Source organism: Lissotriton vulgaris, chromosome 8 (genome assembly GCF_964263255.1).
Source record: "Lissotriton vulgaris chromosome 8, aLisVul1.2, whole genome shotgun sequence".
Lineage (NCBI taxonomy): Eukaryota > Metazoa > Chordata > Amphibia > Caudata > Salamandridae > Lissotriton > Lissotriton vulgaris.
In genome coordinates, this window is record NC_141696.1 from 1,549,762,470 (window position 1) to 1,549,778,998 (window position 16,529).

General features: G+C 42.1%; 1 protein-coding gene across 1 annotated transcript in view; it reads left to right on the forward strand.

Moving 5' to 3' along the window:
* The window catches only part of LOC147700353 (uncharacterized), a 190,419-nt gene that overhangs the window by 135,187 nt on the left and 38,703 nt on the right, over window positions 1-16,529 (forward strand). The window contains exons 2-4 of the mRNA XM_086935714.1: window positions 6,542-6,575; window positions 7,577-7,779; window positions 9,379-9,452. The gene's annotated coding sequence lies outside the window, so the exon portion shown is untranslated. The remainder of the gene's footprint in view (window positions 1-6,541; window positions 6,576-7,576; window positions 7,780-9,378; window positions 9,453-16,529) is intronic.

Sequence of the window (16,529 nt, forward strand, 5' to 3'; positions counted from 1 at the left end):
TGTGTTTAGAAGCAAGATTGGCCTGTATGATTCACAATGAGAGGGGTCTTTGCCCGGTTTTAAAATCAAGCTAATCGTTGCTTCATTCCACGATTTAGGAATTGAACGGCCCTCAAGAAAGATGGTATTAAAAAGATTAGTTAGAATAGGGGCTAAGTAATCTTTAAAAGCTAAGTAGAGCTTGTTAGGTATAGAATCAGGCCCGCTGCCTTACTTCTCTTCAGGTTGTTCATTGCCTCCATTACCTCCTTTATGCTGATAGCTGAATTTAATATTCCACAGGAGTCTACATCTAACTTCAGAAGTTGTGATTTGTTTAAATATGAATCCACTACTGTAGGTGAAGGGGATAGATCTTCCTCGTACAATGACTGGAAAAAAAGTACAAAAGCTTCTTCAATACCTTCTCTGTCTACGACTATCTGTCCACTGTTGCCTTTGTGGATAGCTGTTATTTTATTAGAATCGGTTTTAAGTTTCCAAGCTAAAAGTTTACCACTATTCTCGCCAAATTCATAGTTTGACAGAGAACTGGCTTGCCATCTCTTCCTTAACTTTTCCTCCAGATCTAAAGCCAACTCCTGTTTCTTTTTCAAAATATCATCTTTCAAGGTATTTTGATCTTTTTTCAAGGCTGTAACATCAAGCCTCGCTTGTTTCTCTAATAAGTCAGCCTCTAATTGTGATACTTTAAGCCTTTTTAATTTGTTTATTCCTATCACTATACCCATTAGTGTTCCTCTAAGAACAGCTTTATAAGCATTCCAGACTACCACTTGGGGGTCTCGCCCTCACCATTTTCTTTAAAGTAATTTTCTGTTGTTAGTCTTATGTTATCAATAACTTGCTGGTCCAATAGGAGTGTTCGGTCTAAAGTCCACCTTTTGTCTACCTGCACTAACTGCAGCCCTATATTTAGTTGAACCGTCGAGTGACCGGAGAGATGTGCAGTCTGATGATAAACTCCCCTAACTTTGTTACTTAAAAGATTATCATCCAAAAATAAATCTATTCTTGATGCGTGGCCATATTTATGGTTCCTATAAGTAAATTTGTTGATTTGGTCCCCTTTACTTTTCCAAATATCAACTAAGCCCAAGTCATCTATAAACCTATTCAGACATTCTTGCATCAAGAGAGGTTTAAAACTCTGCCTGGGGGGTGTCTGTCTCTCTTGGGGTCTAACAAAATGTTATAATCACCTCCTAGTATGATTGGTGTGGACAGTAGTAGCAATTGCGCATACAGGGATTGAGGAGGAGCAGGGTCATCTGTGTTGGGGCCGTAATATCCCACCACAGACAGTACCTTGTCTCCGACTTTTATATTTGCTATAGCCCATCTTCCCCTTAAATCTACAATTTGTCCTACTAACGTAAGATAGGGTGATTTTTTTGATTATAACAGAGACCCCCTTAATGTTACAAGTTTGATTTGTACAGACAGTCTCCCCAATCCATTTCTCGTCTTTTATAGCTTCAAGCCACTCCTCTCTGAGGAGGTGGGTTTCTTGTAATATAATTATGTCACTATTCAGCAACTTGAGGTACTCAAAACATTTTTGTCGCCTGTTCCTCGTTCTTAGCCCATTCACATTCCATGATGCTATTTTTAAATCACCCATTAAATCCAGCATCTTTTCTCCTGCTTTTTGCTCCAGTCCTGTTTGCTATACAATTTACATATCGGACAAATATATTTTTAATTTTTTTCCCCAATGCTCCCCACCCAAGAAATCTACAATGTGCAGTAAAAAAAAAACAAGCTTGTGCTGACCCCCACCCTGGAGAACCCTCCCCACAGCTGTTTGAGCAATCCTAATTGCCCAATTTGAGATCCGCAATCGTAAAGGAATTAATTAACGCAGATAGGCTCATAGTGCTACTTTTCCCTATTTATTTTAATACGATCCGCAAATAGTTCTACTTCTTTCAGGTCTCTAATATTGTAGGTTTTGTTACACCACATTATACGTAAGAGAGCTGGAAACTCCATTTGAACAGTTGCTCCTTCGGCCCTGAGATCTTGCTTGAATTTTTCTAAAGCCCATTGCCTGTCAGCCGTTGCTTTAGATATATCCGAGCGGATTTTGTAATTGTATCTATCTTTTGTGAGCGTACCAGAGTTCAGAGCTTTATTCAAAATACATTCTTTTATTGAATAAGATTTGAAGTTGACTAAGATTCTAAGAGGATTTTTTCAGTCTCTATTGAGCCTGAAAGGGTCTCTATGAACCCTTTGTATGTCTTCGTCCAAATCTTTTTCGTCCACGTCAGGGACAAAGCCTTTCAGAAGATTTACTACAAAAGACCTTATATTCTGACCTTCAGGAATATTTAATAACCGTAAGTTATTTCTCCTGGAGTTATTTTCTAAGACCTCCATTTTGTCCCTAAGTTCTTTCTCCGATAGTAATACCTTGTCTATATCTCTCTGGCAGAGCCTAACTTCCTCCCTGATTTGTTCTAGGGCCGTTTCAACCACCACTACTGTCTACAAGTGCATTAACCTTAGTTTCTAATGCCTCGCAGGTTGCTTGTATTTTTTCCAGATTTTTCTCCGACTTTGCAAATCCAACTTTCATCTCTTTTAAGAGTGAGGTCACCAATTCACTAATGTCGTCCTTCATGGGAGTATCCTTATTTTGATCCATACCTTGCTCTCTGGTGGACTTACTATTTTGTGGGTGACCCTCAGATTGTGGGGATTCTTCTGTTGCGTCACCTACTATAATCTCTTCCTCCTCTTCGGAGTCTTTTGACATAAGAACTTGATATTTATTTGGTGTCTCCATTGTCTTCAGAGATGGCGAAGACATCCCCTGGAGCACACAGGCTACCCCAACTGGCTTCTCTTGGATTTTAAAAAAAGAGCGTAGCGAGGGGGTGACTTTTAAATTTGAGCCCTTCTTCAGCTGATTTTTTTTGCTGTTTTTTGCGGCTCTAGTAGAGACAACAGCTGCAATAGCTCCTTTGGTTTTCTGCACCCTCTGATTTCTGCTACTGTATCTAGCTATACCGTTAGTGTGTGGTGTACACAGTTTCTCTTCTTGCTCCTGTAATTCGCCAGCTTTACCTAGCAGGACAGTAACTTGATCCAACTTCTGAAAGACCTTTTTAGGGGCACTTGGAGCCCCCTCGTGGTCGAGGTCTGTAAGATTATGATTGCTGTTTTTGCCCACCAACTGCAGCGAGGGTAGCTTCGAAGTAGAAGGACAGCTTTTCTTACCTTGACCCTTCTTTTTTTATTGAATTCATACAAGCAGCTGGTTTTACCACATTATCGCATGTTATAGGCAGGCTAAGAAAACCAATTTGGTAGTCTGGTGAGTTTTGGTAATTATTGTTCAGCCTGTTTTTCAATGACCGCCCACGTGGTGAGAGAGACCATAAAACCCCATACAAACACCCCGGTAGATAAGAAAGTTTATGAGGGGGCCCCCTAAAGCATTTTCTAAATGAAGCCCCACGTAAATGTTTAAAGGTGCCGGCGGCCTCTGCCCAAATAACTCCTAAATTAGCCCTTACTTGATCGATGCTGTCCCCTCCGCTGAGCAGGTGCCTTTGATTGCAGCCTGTGTTGGGCTGATTCACTCAATCTTGTTCACGATCAAGCTTCCACGTAGAGCTGCCTTCCTACAGCAGCAACACCCTGTAGTTACCTCCAGCCACTACTGAGCTCGCTAGCAGTCTCCGCCCCGTGTCGAATGTCGACCCGGAGCCGCCACAGCTGTCTAGCAGGAGCTCCGACAAAGCACTCCTCCGCTGCGGACCTTTGATAACCTCGGCGTATCTCTGTAGTACTGCAGCCGAATTCACTGGATCAAACGACCACGTCTGCCCGGTTAGTAGAGCCCCCTAATATTGCATCTAAATTACTTAAATTGAGCCGTTTTAATGAACTACTGCCAAACGATTGAGGAGCTCACGACCTAGGAGTTCAGCCGGCTGCCATGTTCTCCTTCTTCTGCTTGATAAGGTGGCAGATTTTTCATTAACAAACCCTCTAAATAATCATCATCTGAATCACCACCAACAATCATTAGATGTTTGGTTTTCTCAGTACTTTTACTTCCCGTAGGTTCTTCTATGGGGAAAACAGGATATAATCATTCCACTAACATAGACTGTCTCTATTTTTTCATTTGCTTGTCTCTCGTCTCTTCAGGAAATCTGGGATAAAATGTACTCCAATTGCGGTCACTTCTGGACCGGTCTCGCTCAAATGCCTCTGTCTCCCATTCCTTTAATGCTTCATACTGTGTTCATCTATGTCTGGGATCTAATTTATTCATGCGATTTCTTAGGTTATACAAAATTCTACCATTAAAGGTACCATGTTCTGGAAATGCTAAAACACCATCGTGTTTTGTATATTCTATCCAATTCTCTAACCACACACATGTGTGGTAGACCATTTCTACCATCATGTATGATGCAGGCTTATTAGGTGGTGGAATAATAATCCCTTCTCTTGTTTTAATAACTTTGTCCTTTTTTAAAATAATTTTTGATTCTCTTGAAAAATGAAATTTTTCTTTTCTCGCCATGCATGATAGAAGGTCTTCCTCTAATCTGTTGTTCTCTAGCAAACCCTAAATATTTTTTATCAGGACAATTTCCTATAAATGCTGAATCTGGATGCCACATATACCGCTATTTTATTTTCAGTAATTTCAATTTAGTTTTTTTTACCTTTGCAGAAATATTTCTCGAATACCAGCGTGTCTTTTATTTTTTCTGACCAATTAAATTTTAATTTACAAGCAGCATTAACCAATGATTGCGCGGCTTTTCTGTGACGTGAATTTCACTCTCAACACTCACCCCTCCTTTACAACTTTCTCACAGTTGCACACCCGCTGTTTCTACCAATCCCAGCGCGGCTCACTATGACGTCAGTTCAGCACCCGCGACTGACTCCCTCCTTTGCAAGGTAATACCACAAATCAATTTCTTAAAATTTCAATTTCATATTTCATTATTTGACAACATAAAAACATTTGCTACTGTACCTGATTGACTAAAAAGAGAAGAACAGATAATTTAATTTACAGCGAGTAAACCCAATTCCGTCTACCAATCATACACTGTGAGTGAACTACCTTCCGTCTACTACTCACTTAGGCAAAAAGAACCTGCTACTCTTTCGGAATTACCCTTTCTAGGTGATATAAGACCAAAGTTTCACCAGCGAACTCCTTTGCTACCAATCACTCTCACTTTTATACCAGAAAAATAATCCCTAACTAGTGCTTCAAGTTTTACCTAACTTTTTGCACCTTTCCTCAAGGTAAGTAACCTCGGAGCAGTATGACATCTATTCTGCCAACTGCTTTCTATATCCCGGGATATTTCCAAGACAACACTTAACAACAAGAGCAAACATTGGTTAGTACATATAAATCAAATAGAACCAAAAATCAATACACAATCAATAATACATAATCAATAAGCAATTACACTACTAACTACCTATTTCTTAACTAAACCCTAACCATCTATCTGCTACCAGAAAAGTATACTGATAGAGCGCGCGGGATCACTAGCTCAATTTTAACATACTCACCTGGGCCCATAACACATTCATACCTTTGAACTAGTAATCCTGCTTAACTGATTTCTTTTTTTCACCTATCAGTAAATTGAGGTCTTTTCAGGACCTATACCTGTAAACCATGACTTACCAAGCCATGTCTCCTTGGCTATACGTCCTGTGGATCAAAGGGAGTTAGAATAAAACAGGTATTTACTTAAACATGTATCCCCTCCTAAAATAACCACCGACTCCGGGGGGGCGGGGGGGATATGGGAGGAGTTTAAAAGTTTATCTATGCAAGTTTTAAGGGAGTCTTTGACCAAATTACAGAAATCATGAATTTAATGAGCAAGAATATGATTATTAAAAGGTAAAGTTTGCAAGAAATCACAGTAACACCTTAAGAGATTGGTACACAGATTATATTTACGTAGAATGATGAGATGACCAATCCTGGTCACGGGCTGGGGCAAATATCAGGACCAGGCACCCGACAAATCAGGCGCCCACGGGGCAAGACAGGTGCAGTTCAGGTCAGGTGACCTCCACTAAAGTGCAACACCAGCGTCACACACCCCCCCTCTCTCTCTGGATAAGTCAATTTAGTACCCTGATTGGGTAATCGATAACCTCAAATTTTCAGACAGAGTGCTCCGCCAGCACCTCAGTTCTCGATCTCCTATAGCCGTCGCTGGGTCAGTGACTGGTCAGCCATTCGGACAAGTCGGACAAATTCTCCATATAAACCTACCTTAGATATACCATTTCAAGGGCAATGTACCACCCCTAAATGTTGCAAATCTATGTGCTCCCCTTCAGTGATTGATTGGAAAGACGAGGAGAGGTCATCACACCATACTAAGATGAGGTCATTTCAATTCGATTCATATTGATTGAATCCCCACCCACAATAATATTTTCCCATGATTTTATTCCGCCCAACAATATTGTCATACAAATTATATACATTGTATTTATTTGAGTCTTCTTGCTTCCTTTCTAGAGGTCAGCAGAGCAGGATCCCAGGCACATCGTGGGTAAGAAGAGTCTTGGCTGTAGTTCAATGCCAATGCTTCAGCACTTTTGGAGACGTAATGCGCTTGCGCAGGGCTGACAAAGATGGGGACACTCTGGATATTCAGGCCCAAATACGAGCTAGCAGCAAAGTCAAAGAGACACATTAGAATACAAAAATAAATGATTACACTGTATACCCCCTATCTCTACTCTAACCCCATTACTTTATTTTAACTTGTGCATTATTGATTAGGCAGAACAAACAAGTTTTAGTACAAGCAGCAGCATAGCGTTAGCATGTGAAATTTAAAGCGGCCATTTTGGCACTAGTGCGCAGAAGCAAAGAATTCCCACCAAGCATAGAAGTACGTCATGCCACGTAGATGTGACAGGCGCAAGCACATATGCAAGTTTCTCCTAAATACTAGAAATGTTGTTGTGTTTGTGCAAAATTTTGTTGGTTAATATATTACAGGTTATTTAGAGAGAGCTGAGAACAAGCAAGCAAGTTTTGATATATGTGAAACCTTGCTCCATCAAATCCATGCAACAAATAACGTGTTAGAGTATTATATGTGTTTTAATGAGCTTTGGTCTCATGTCTGGATTATGGAGTACTGTGCTTAGTGCGTTGCATGTTCCACTTGTGAGTCCAAAGTTCCAGAACAGGCAGGATTTACAGCTGGCCAGGGATGAGCTGTTGTGACCTCCGCAGGTTGCAACTTTGGAAATAAAGTCTACTTACCCTACTGCATCTGTGTAATGATTCTGAAGCTTCTAAGAATATGGTATCTTCAAAATCCAAATAAGTGTATTTCTTTAACACGTAGAAGAGTTTCAACTTCATATGTCAGATCATATCTTTGCATTCAGAAGTATGTATTAAAAAGTAAGAGTTTTAAACAGGAACTGAGAAACACTTCTGCGCTCACGCTGATGTTAATGGCATTAGTGGACTAAGTTTAGTCTATTTTCTCTTTTAGTTACACTCAGCCCTGTGGCCTGTGATTTTCTCTTCCAGGTCAGCGAGGGCAGAGACAGCACCAGCAGTGAATGCAGTCAATTCCGGCCGCTTCCTTGGCTCACACAGCTTTAGGGGTGGAAGGATCCTCTGTCTGTGCGGTGACCTTCACCCTCTGACCCCGAGCATCACCCCTGGCTCAGATTGTCATCTTCACCGTCCCAGGCTGAAGGAGAGAGGGCTCTGAGCAGGTGTCTTTGCAGGTAGGAATCTTCCCGTCCACCCTCCGCTCCCCGCTTCTTGACAACCTCAACTCCCCACTTCAAGCCATGACTTAACCCCCGCCTGCAGCCCCTTCACATCTCATCTCCCACCTCTCCCCTCCCACCTCTCCTGTGCGGCATCTCCCCTCCCACTTCTCCTGTGCGGCCTCCCCCCTCTCACCTCTCCTGTGTGGCCTCTTCCCTCCCACCTCTCCTGTGCGTCCTCTCCCCTCCCACCTCTCCTGTGCGGCCTCTCCCCTCCCACCTCTCCTGTGCGGCCTCGGCCTCTCCCCTCCCACCTCTCCTGAGCGGCCTCTCCCCTCCCACCTCTCCTGTGTGACCTCTCCCCCCCACCTCTCCTGTGCGACCTCTCTCCTCCCACCTCTCCTCTGCAGCCTCTTCCCTTCCCACCTCTCCCATGCAGCCTCGACCCTTCCCACCTCTCCCGTGCAGCCTCGACCCTTCCCACCTCTCCCGTGCAGCCTTGACCCTTCCCACCTCTCCTGTGCAGCCTCTCCCCTTCCCACCTCTCCTGTGGCAGCGCATTCATGTGTGAACACGGAGCATCTGCTCCATGTTTTCACAGTGCAGGTGGCACCTGCCTGCACTTTTACACCGGAATAGAGCTCCCCTTGCAAGCGGGTGCAGTCAGTGACAGCACCCGCCTGCAGGGGGATGTCTGGGGGGGTCCATGGGACCCCCTCTAGCCACTGCAGAGGGCTGCTGTCAAGAGGCGCACTGACAGTGCGCCACCTTTAAAATGGTGCACTCTCAGTGCACCTCCTGAGGGCTCCTTTGACTCTGCGCGTGCTTCTGAATTACGCCGCAAGCGCAGAGTCAAAGGAATTCCGTCATTTGCATAGGGCAAGCTCCTATGCAAATGAGGAAACACCCTCTGAAGGCAGCGCTGACGCTTTATGTGTGCCAGCGCTATCGGTATTATAGAAGGGAACACACAAGCGTCTGCACCACCTTCTATGATACCAAATTGCCCCCGGGTCGCGCAAAGGGGGGGCAAACGCCCGTTGCGCCCCAGGGCACTTATTGTAATACTGCCCCATGTGTTCTGAGGCATCCATTTGAAGATTTTTTGCTTTGACTTGAGCCGCCATGCTGAATAGGGTGATCCTAGATTACTTGAGTGGTTTTGGGTGCCGGGTTTGGTCCTATATTCGATGGCCACCAGGTGGAGTCCATTGGGGAGGTCTTGATGTCAAAGACCAGTACTTCTGTCTTGTCAGAGTTGAGCTGCAGGCAGTTGGTTTGCATCCAGTCTGCTTTCATGGTCATGCAGTTTGAGAAGTTAGTTCTGGCGGTGGTTGTTTTGTCCGTCAGGGAAAAGATGACTTGTGTGTGATCGCTGTTGGAAAAGACAGTGATGTTGGCGAGTAGTGTCTTGTACATGTTGAAAAGGGTGAGGCTGAGGAACTCTGCATATTAATTTCTCGGTCTCTGTTTTGTTTGTTTAAATACAGTAACCCAGGTCAATTACAAGGCTTTCTGAGTAACTGTTTTATTGTTCTCCATTCATCATACAGGCTCAAATTCTTTGAAAAGTCAGTAAAGATCTAATAGGATTCTTTCTTCTACTCTCCCTAGGATTTGGCCCTGCAGACTTCTTCTTAGCTCCAGAGAGTGGCTGAGGCGCCACCTCCAATGTCCCCAGATTAAAGGTAAGTGTCATTTTAACACAGGTCAAATAAATAAAAATCTCGATTATTGGAGATCCAATGGATCTATTGCTGTTCTTCCCAACTATGGGCCAGATGTAGGAGACCAAATACCGGTCGGTAAAGGTCGATTTCGGCCGTTACCGACTGGTATTTGGGTTTTGTAATGTAGGGGGCCTTTGATTTACAGAATCGGTCAATTTACCGATTCGGTAAATTTACAGAATCGGTAAAATACCGATTCGGTAAATTTACCGATTCTGTAAATCAATATGTAAGTGGCACAGTAAACAGTGCCCCAGGCCCTTAAAAATTCGTTATTTACCACCCAATACTATTGGGTGGTAAATAACGAATTCCTGTGTACATGTACATCTGTGCATGTACACCTGTGCCATGTGGCACACATACCTGCCCTAAGGGCATGTATGCGTGTCACATGGCACACAAGCCAGAACAGAGGTGCAACAGGGTGTCAAAGTGACACCCTGTCCCCCTTGGCAATTCAGTATTTTTACCGATTTGGTAATTACCGAATCGGTATTTGCCATTGATTCCTATGGGCTTCAAGGCCCATAGGAATCAATGGCAAATACTGATTCGGTAATTACCGAATCGGTCAATATCGAATCCTACTGATTCGGTATTTGTTACCGAATAATTACCTACATCAGATTTACCGATTCATGCATACCGAATGGGTAAAATTCGGTATTTATGAATCGGTAAATCTGATTTACCTACATCTAGCCCTATATCTTTTCCATCCTGTTCTGCTTTCTATGGTCTGCCTGAATTTCTTCCTCTTTGTTTCTCCTGTTTTATCCTTTCTTCTGCTATGTTTCTTAGCCCTTCACACTTTCTTATCCATCACAAGAATAAGGCACTTAGTTTGGCCATCAAGACTTGCTTCTAAAAGAAAAGAAACCCAGGAGATTTGAGGGTCATATATGCACGATTGTCATGGTTTTTATCCCGGTTGTCCTCGTTGGACTCCGCACCAGCCTCTATGCTTGTACTCTTGCCTACCAGTTCCTTCCCCGAACTACCTCTGTCACGCACCTGGTCCTCATCAGTACCAACAAGGTACGTGTACTGTTGCACTACTGCGCTTCATTTTATGACCTGATTGCGGGGGGCACGATCTATGTGCTTGCACCGCGCTGCATAATTAATCCGTGGGGGGCACGATTTAGGTGCTCTGACCGGGCTATTTTATTTTAATTGTTATTTGTCATTTCGGTGCATTATGGTTCCGGGGTGTGTGACGATGCTGTGAGAGAGCAAGGGGGCACATCTTCGGTTGCCTGCACTCGTGTATTTTTTAAAAGTGCTTGATTTTAAAAACGTGTGTGTCGATTGCTGACAGTCACCTTTCTGTGCTCTAACACTCCCCGTTCCTCCCCGAGCCCAGCTCGTGGTGTGGAGGGAGGTCTTCCTACCCCTAATCACTTCCGGCGGAAGCAGGGGTGTGCGGTCTAGTCATCCGACCGCCGCCTCCCTACTTAACGCAGGAGAGTATCAGGCTCCAGACCTACCAACAAGGTACGTGTACTGTTGCACTACTGCGCTTCATTTTATGACCTGATTGCGGGGGGGCACGATCTGTGTGTGTAATAATCCAGGAAACAAGTTAAAATCCAAGTAGGTTTATTCAGCAGCACAGCATCATGTAGACAGCTTCAAGTCCAAGTACAACTGACATTAAGATGCAGAATGCATCACTAGGAAAGTTCTGAGAACCAGAACACCAAGGGGAAAGGCACATGCCATTAAAGGGGAAGTGATATAAATACAGATATACAGTGCAGGATGTAACACATCTCCCCCCTAAAGGAAAACAAGGAATGAAACATATGTACAAAAGTCAAAAAGCTAACAGAAGAAATATATTATACAAAGTCCCGTAAAGACATGGGCTTCTTACGAATACGGGAATCCTCCTTGATCCTAGAGGCAATAGTATCAGAAGGAAGTACAAAATGAGAAGGAGGCACAACATGAGTATTCCCATCATACTGGACAGGGCACTTTGCGACTTTGCTTACATTCCAGACCTTTCCATCTTGCGTGATAACAGTGTTGTTAAAAACATTTTTGATCTGAATAGGTCTGCCATATTTGCTCGTGCCCTTGCTAACAAAAGAAGGTTTCATAATCTTGACCCAATCACCAACAGCCAAGCCATGCTCTCTTGCTTTCCACCTCCTGTTATACCATTCGGCCGATTTCTTTTGTTTACATAAAACTCTGTCCGCAAGACTCTTAACATCAACAGTATCTTCACCAAAACCTTTACACTTCTCCTTGAACCACCAAGGGCATATAACGGATGCTGGATCTCTTCCCTTAAGTAGTTTGAATGGACTAACTTCAGTAGTGGTATGGGGAGTTATACGGTAGTTCCAAAGTTTCTCTCTGAGAGCATTCAACCAGTTACCCTTTTCCTTGATGGAGTCAACAACAAAAATTTTTAACACACGATTGAAACGCTCAACCTGACCATTCTCGTGCGGTTCATAGAGAGAAGTTCTGACATGTTTAATATTACAGGATTGTAAAAATGACTGCATCTCTGACGAGACAAGTTGAACACCGTTGTCTGATACCAACACAGAGGGACAACCCTCTCTAGAAAACACTTCCTGGAAAAACATAATAATGACCTCAGAAGTAATCTTGGATACAAACTTTACCTCTGGCCATTTAGAATGATAATCAATAATCACTAGAGCAAAACGAGAAGACTCAGGTAAAATGCTGAACGGGCCAGAAATGTCAAAAGCAATTTTTTTCCACGGAAATTCAGGCCAGACTACTGATTTAAGGGGAGGAACAACCACTTTCAACATTTTATCTTTGTCACAACACTCATTGCATTCTCTGACCACACGATCCACGAACCTGTCCAAACCTGGCCACCAAAAATTCAACCTAATAAGGCGCTTCATAGCAGAAATTCCCGGATGGGTCTTGTGAGCTAACTTGAGTATTAGGTCCTGAACACCAACAGGTGGGATACACTTGTCACCTTTAAAAACTAAATTCTCTTCGCAAAACAATTCATCCGCAACATTAAAAAACGGCACGATATCCTCTCTGACATTGGCTTTGTTGGGCCAACCTTCCAACACATATATCCTTAAAGTATTCATCTTATCATCCTTCTCTTGACACTTAAGCCAAAATTGTTATTTTGGCTTAAGTGTTATTTTGTAATATCCTGATACTGAGTACCAACAAAATCCTGCAATCCAGAGACAAAATCAACATCCTTACACCCAGAGATACCATCAACTACGCTAAGACATGGAAGGCGTGATAGACAATCAGCTGTGACGTTTTTCTTTCCTGGTATATATTCTACTGTGAAACTATACTCCTGTAATCTAGATGTTAGTCGCGCAATTCTCGCTGTTGAGTTCCATCCTCCTCCCACTGAAAGAATATGAACAAGGGGCTTGTGATCAGTTCTTAATACGAACTTGCTTCCCCAAATGTAGATCCTATAGTGTTCGATTGCCCACACACATGAAAGAAGTTCTCGCTCGATAACAGCATACCTGCGTTCTGTCTCACTCAAGGTCCTAGACGAGAAAGCAACATTCCACTCTGACACACCATCTGTCTGAGACAACACACACCCCAAACCATACAAACTCGCATCCGTAGTGATAATGCACTCTTTCCCCATCCTAAAAGGTCCTAAAGTTGGAGAATTTACAATATCTTTTTTAATCTCTGTAAAAGCCTTTTCTTGCTCTATGGTCCACACAAACTCATTCTTCTGCCTCAACAACTTCCTTAAAGGCTCCATTTTTGTGGCAAAGTTAGCAACAAATTTGCTGTAGTACTCGCACATTCCCGAAAAGGACAAAAGCTGTTCCTTATTATTGGGAGCCGGCGCATTGAGAATTGCCTCAACATTATATTTCTTTGGAATCAAACCTTCCCCTGAAAGGGTGTGTCCCAAATACTCTACCGACTTCTTGAACAAATTGCACTTATGTGCTTTAAGGGTAAGACCATGACTTTGTAATCTGGAACATACCTCATCTAAATGTACAGAATGTTCAACAACATTTTTAGAAAAAATCAGAATGTCATCTTGAAAACATTTAACGAAAGAATCAAGATCCCTGAACATCTGAAACATTACACGCTGGAAAACGGAAGCGGCTGAAGCCAAGCCAAAAGGCATTCTCTTGTATTGGAAGAGACCCATGGGAGTAATAAAGGCAGTGAATTTCTTAGATTCTTCTGTCAACTCTATTTGGTGGTACGCTGACCTAAGATCTAAAGTAGAAAAGATCTGCGCACCATCGAATAAGGAAACAAGCTCATTAATATTTGGAAGTGGATGGCAATCTATGACAATATTTGAATTAAGAGCCCTCAAATCAATACAGACTTTCAACTTTTGATCCGGTTTACGTACAAGAACTATGGGCGAAACCCATTCTGAAGACTCTATGGGTTCGATGATGTCATCTTTCAATAAGTCATCCAGCATATCTTTTAACTCAGACCTGACATTGAGAGGTACACCTCTTAATTTCTGCTTAACCGGAATAGCTCCATCTTTTAGCACTATTTTGTGTGCAAACCCTTTCAACTTTCCTAGTTGATCACAAAATACTTTGTCAAATTTACTGCTCCACAATGAAGTGACATCCTCTCCCCCATCAGTAATGGAATTAATCATCTCTTGGTCACTACAAAGCTCAATAGGGTCTTTGGCTCGTGGATTCAACTTAATGCCAAGTTCCCACTGATCTTGCCACCCTAGAACATTCACACCCTTTATAGCAATATATAATTTGATGTGAGCTAATCTACCTCTGAAAGTTAGAGGAACACACAAAAATCCTTCAATGGAAATATTGCCTCCATTAAAACTTTCAGCTAGAATATCAGATGGTTGTGACTTAGACAAATCACATACATTCTGTAACTTTTCATCAAAATATTGCTTTGTAATAATGGTCCATGGGGATCCAGAATCCACCATCAATTGTATCTCAATACCTAAAATGTTAAACATGCACTTAGGTGATTTTTTACTAATTGAAACAACAGTACCACTTTGAATGATAGAGACAACATAGCCTCTATTGAGTTCTTGTGTAGGGATTTCAGCATCATTAACAGAGGAAACTTTTGCAGGAGTAGAAAAATTGGAAATAGGACGTGCATGTCCTGTTCGCCCTTGAGTATTGAAACGTTTTTCTCTACATACATTCCCAAAGTGTCCCATTTTGCCACATATATTGCAGGTTCTATTAAGAGCAGGACAACCTTGGAAAGAAGCAATGTGAGATCTGTTTCCACATCTGAAACAAGAAACTGAACTGTTGTTAAAATGAGGTTTCTTGAAGTTACTAATAGACACATTCTTTGTGTTTAATTGTGTAGCACTGAAATTCTTTCCTTCATTTTTGGGCCTAACAAGGCATACTTCTTCCTCAACACTACTTTTACTAGGATTAGTACTTTGTTTCTCTACAATATTCATCCATTTTTCAGACATGTCTGTAGATTTAGCAATAGCAATACTTTCCTCAAGGGTAGGATCACCTAAACACCACAATTTATCTTGAACAATAATTTGGTCACGAATCATTTCATCTGCCGTTGTGCCAAAATTACAGCGTAAAGTTAACGCTCTCAAAGCAGTGAGAAAATCATCAAACGATTCATCTTGTTTCTGTGCCCTGTTATAAAATTTGAAACGATTAAGGGCAATGTTTGCAGTAGGTTTGAATCTTTTTTCCAATCTGGCAAGTGCTTCAGAGTAAACATTAAGATTATCACCACTCCCAGAAGTTAGCACAATAATAGGCAAAGTTCTAAAAATGTCCTGCCCTTCTGAGCCTAAACAATGTAATAAGATACTTTTCTTCCTCTCTGCCCCCATTCGCTCTCCATCAATAGCTTTCATATAATTGAAGAATTCTTCTTTCCATCTTGCCCAAGGCAAGGGAGGATCACCTTTAACTTGGAGAAACTTAGCAGGAGGGTCAAATTGCATGTTCAATAACTCAATGACAAAGAAATATGCTAAAAGGAAAATTAAGAAATGCAGTAAAATATCAACTATAAAATGCACTGGAATATTATATGTAAAGCAGTATCATGAATAAATTGTACTAAATCATCATGAATAAATTGTACTAAATCATCATGAATAAATTGTACTAAATCATGGGCAACATTTGTAAACTAAAACGAAATATAAAAGTAAATACAAAGGTAATAGACGTTGAAATTTTGTAAACAATAATAAAACAGTGCCCAGAATAAATGAAATAAAATTGTTTGTTAATTGTTGAAAGAAACGTTGAAGAAAACGGTGTAAATACCACAGAGCAGTGGTTGTCAGGAAGAAGTATGTTTCCTAGTACACGATCGGTGGTATTAGCCGGTAAAATGTAAATGCTTCGTCCTCGATCGGCAAGTCGAAAGCAATCCGATCGTTGCTAGGATATTGAAAGTTTGACAACAAGCAAAATGGCCGCATGTTGCACGCAGAGTGACGTGAGACGCTACTCACAGTGCGTGTAAAGGAGAGCACGTTACTAGGAAATGACGCGTATTGCCAGGCGTGTTGACAATTATTAGAGTTGGTTGCTAGGAAACGTCTGACGTCTAGTAGCTTGGTTGTGAAGACAAGCGCTGACGTATTGACGCTTCATTTGTGGAACGATGATCACGGTGGTCACGTTGCTAGGCAATACAAGAAGCGTTCTCCACAGCGCGTTCAGGAATGCAGGCAGGGGCTGGAATCTTCGCTAGAGAAGCGGGTTCTACAGCTCGGTGTCTGCTCGGCGCAAAATTAGAATCTTCAGCAAACTGTGCGCTGGGAAGAATTAAAAGATGCACAGACAGAAAAATGTCGAAATTACCATAAAATTAAGCCGTAAATCTTCCAAAAGGTAGGGGAGGCAAAGGGAAAAATCCAAGGAGCCTCAAGTAAGAATGTAAAAAATTTTTTAGAGGACCAAATAGCAAAATATCCAGAAAGTCAGAAAAAATGGTTCAAAAGAAATAAAATAGGGTTCACTCCGCTCCTGTGCTGTA